Source organism: Oncorhynchus gorbuscha, linkage group LG10 (genome assembly GCF_021184085.1).
Source record: "Oncorhynchus gorbuscha isolate QuinsamMale2020 ecotype Even-year linkage group LG10, OgorEven_v1.0, whole genome shotgun sequence".
In the NCBI taxonomy this organism is placed as follows: Eukaryota; Metazoa; Chordata; class Actinopteri; order Salmoniformes; family Salmonidae; genus Oncorhynchus; species Oncorhynchus gorbuscha.
The window spans coordinates 88,034,940-88,039,094 of NC_060182.1; the positions used below are offsets into that span (position 1 = coordinate 88,034,940).

Sequence of the window (4,155 nt, forward strand, 5' to 3'; positions counted from 1 at the left end):
ACAAGGACAAGGACAGAGACCGGGACAGCCACAAGGACAGGGACAGAGACCAGGACAGCCACAAGGACAGAGACCGGGACAGCCACAAGGACAGGGACAGAGACCGGGACAGCCACAAGGACAGAGACCGGGACAGCCACAAGGACAGGGACAGAGACCAGGACAGCCACAAGGACAGAGACCAGGACAGCCACAAGGACAGAGACCAGGACAGCCACAAGGACAGAGACCGGGACAGCCACAGGGACAGAGACCGGGACAGCCATAGGGACAGAGACCGGGACAGCCACAGCCACAGGGACAGAGACCGGGACAGCCACAACCACAAGGACAGGGACAGAGACCGGGACAGCCACAACCACAAGGACAGGGACAGAGACCGGGACAGCCACAACCACAAGGACAGGGAAAGAGACCGGGACAGCCCCAAGGACAGGGACAGAGACCGGGACAGCCACAAGGACAGGGACAGAGACCGGGACAGCCACAACCACAAGGACAGGGACAGAGACCAGGACAGCCACAAGGACAGGGACAGAGACCAGGACAGCCACAAGGACAGGGACAGAGACCGGGACAGCCACAAGGACAGGGACAGAGACCGGGACAGCCACAAGGACAGGGACAGAGACCGGGACAGCCACAACCACAAGGACAGGGACAGAGACCGGGACAGCCACAACCACAAGGACAGGGACAGAGACCGGGACAGCCACAAGGACAGGGACAGAGACCGGGACAGCCACAGCCACAAGGACAGGGACAGAGACCGGGACAGCCACAAGGACAGGGACAGAGACCGGGACAGCCACAAGGACAGAGACCGGGACAGCCACAGGGACAGGGACAGAGACCGGGACAGCCACAGCCACAAGGACAGGGACAGAAACCGGGACACCCACAAGGACAGGGACAGAGACCGGGACAGCCACAAGGTCAAGGACAGAGACCAGGACAGCCACAAGGACAGGGACAGAGACCGGGACAGCCACAGGGACAGGGACAGAGACCGGGACAGCCACAGCCACAAGGACAGGGACAGAAACCGGGACAGCCACAAGGACAGGGACAGAGACCGGGACAGCCACAAGGACAGGGGCAGAGACCGGGACGGCCACAGGGGACAGCCAGAGTGACAGAGACCGGGACAGCCACAGGGGACAGCCACAGGGGACAGCCACAGACCCTCTGTATCAGGCAGGAGACGTAATGCCTGCCACAGAATCAGATCAAGTGTGTAAAAGATAATTGATTATAAAAAATATAAAAAATTCAACCATGAACAGTTTTCCCATTGGCTAAGGAATGGGAAAGAGCGAGGGAGAAAATGGGCAGAAACCTGAAAACATATAGATCCATCGGGATTAAAAACCATAGCAATATTTACAGACCAGGGCTATATAATGACATGCTCTAGACCAGGGACAGAGCTATGACAAGAGGTACAGACCAGGGCCATATAATGACATGCTCTAGACCAGGGACAGAGCTATGACAAGAGGTACAGACCAGGGCTATATAATGACATGATCTAGACCAGGGACAGAGCTATGACAAGAGGTACAGACCAGGGCCATATAATGACATGCTCTAGACCAGGGACAGAGCTATGACAAGAGGTACAGACCAGGGCTATATAATGACATGCTCTAGACCAGGGACAGAGCTATGACAAGAGGTACAGACCAGGGCTATATAATGACATGCTCTAGACCAGGGACAGAGCTATGACAAGAGGTACAGACCAGGGCTATATAATGACATGCTCTAGACCAGGGACAGAGCTATGACAAGAGGTACAGACCAGGGACATATAATGACATGCTCTAGACCAGGGACAGAGCTATGACAAGAGGTACAGACCAGGGCTATATAATGACATGCTCTAGACCAGGGACAGAGCTATGACAAGAGGTACAGACCAGGGCTATATAATGACATGCTCTAGACCAGGGACAGAGCTATGACAAGAGGTACAGACCAGGGCTATATAATGACATGCTCTAGACCAGGGACAGAGCTATGACAAGAGGTACAGACCAGGGCCATATAATGACATGCTCTAGACCCAGGGGCATGCTCTAGACCCAGGGGCATGCTCTAGACCATGGGGCATGTTCTAGACCCAGGGACATGCTCTAGACCCAGGGACATGCTCTAGACCCAGGGACATGCTCTAGACCCAGGGGCATGCTCTAGACCCAGGGACATGCTCTAGACCCAGGGACATGCTCTAGACCCAGGGGCATGCTCTAGACCCAGGGACATGTTCTAGACCCAGGGACATGCTCTAGACCCAGGGATATGCTCTAGACCCAGGGGCATGCTCTAGACCCAGGGGCATGCTCTAGACCCAGTGACATGTTCTAGACCCAGAGGCATGCTCTAGACCCAGGGACATGTTCTAGACCCAGGGACATGCTCTAGACCCAGGGGCATGCTCTAGACCCAGGGGCATGCTCTAGACCCAGGGACATGCTCTAGACCCAGGGGCATGCTCTAGACCCAGGGGCATGCTCTAGACCATGGGGCATGTTCTAGACCCAGGGACATGCTCTAGACCCAGGGATATGCTCTAGACCCAGGGACATGCTCTAGACCCAGGGGCATGCTCTAGACCCAGGGACATGCTCTAGACCCAGGGACATGCTCTAGACCCAGGGGCATGCTCTAGACCCAGGGACATGTTCTAGACCCAGGGACATGCTCTAGACCCAGGGACATGCTCTAGACCCAGGGGCATGCTCTAGACCCAGGGGCATGCTCTAGACCCAGTGACATGTTCTAGACCCAGGGCATGCTCTAGACCCAGGGACACCCAGACCCAGGGACATGCTCTAGACCCAGGGGCATGCTCTAGACCCAGGGGCATGCTCTAGACCCAGGGACATGCTCTAGAACCAGGGACATGTTCTAGACCCAGGGACATGCTCTAGACCCAGGGGCATGCTCTAGACCCAGGGGCATGCTCTAGAACCAGGGACATGCTCTAGACCCAGGGGCATGCTCTAGACCCAGGGACATGTTCTAGACCCAGGGACATGCTCTAGACCCAGGGGACATGCTCTAGACCCAGGGGCATGCTCTAGACCCAGGGACATGTTCTAGACCCAGGGACATGCTCTAGACCCAGGGACATGCTCTAGACCCAGGGGCATGCTCTAGACCCAGGGACATGCTCTAGACCCAGGGACATGTTCTAGACCCAGGGACATGCTCTAGACCCAGGGGCATGCTCTAGACCCAGGGGCATGCTCTAGACCCAGGGACATGCTCTAGACCCAGGGGCATGCTCTAGACCCAGGGACATGTTCTAGACCAGGGACAGAGCTATGACGAGAGGTACAGACCAGGGCCATATAATGACATGCTCTAGACCAGGGACAGAGCTATGACAAGAGGTACAGACCAGGGCCATATAATGACATGCTCTAGACCAGGGACAGAGCTATGACAAGAGGTACAGACCAGGGCCATATAATGACATGCTCTAGACCAGGGACAGAGCTATGACAAGAGGTACAGACCAGGGCCATATAATGACATGCTCTAGACCCAGGGACATGCTCTAGACCCAGGGACATGGTCTAGACCCAGGGACATGCTCTAGACCCAGGGACATGCTCTAGACCCAGGGACATGCTCTAGACCAGGGACATGCTCTAGACCAGGGACATGCTCTAGACCCAGGGACATGCTCTAGACCCAGGGACATGGTCTAGACCCAGGGACATGCTCTAGACCCAGGGACATGCTCTAGACCCAGGGGCATGCTCAGACCCAGGGGCATGCTCTAGACCCAGGGACATGCTCTAGACCCAGGGACATGCTCTAGACCCAGGGGCATGCTCTAGACCCAGGGACATGCTCTAGACCCAGGGGCATGCTCTAGACCCAGGGACATGCTCTAGACCCAGGGATATGCTCTAGACCCAGGGACATGCTCTAGACCCAGGGGCATGCTCTAGACCCAGGGACATGCTCTAGACCCAGGGACATGCTCTAGACCCAGGGACATGCTCTAGACCCAGGGACATGTTCTAGACCCAGGGACATGCTCTAGACCCAGGGGCATGCTCTAGACCCAGGGGCATGCTCTAGACCCAGTGACATGTTCTAGACCCAGAGGCATGCTCTAGACCCAGGGACATGTTC

At 56.3% G+C, this 4,155-nt stretch overlaps 1 long non-coding RNA gene across 1 annotated transcript in view; it reads left to right on the forward strand.

Moving 5' to 3' along the window:
- The first annotated feature begins 1,187 nt into the window (after positions 1–1,187).
- Positions 1,188–4,155, forward strand: part of LOC124046686 — a 3,870-nt gene continuing 902 nt past the window's right edge. Inside the window, exons 1-2 of the long non-coding RNA XR_006841044.1 lie at positions 1,188–1,619; positions 3,343–3,519. This is a non-coding gene — a long non-coding RNA (uncharacterized LOC124046686). The remainder of the gene's footprint in view (positions 1,620–3,342; positions 3,520–4,155) is intronic.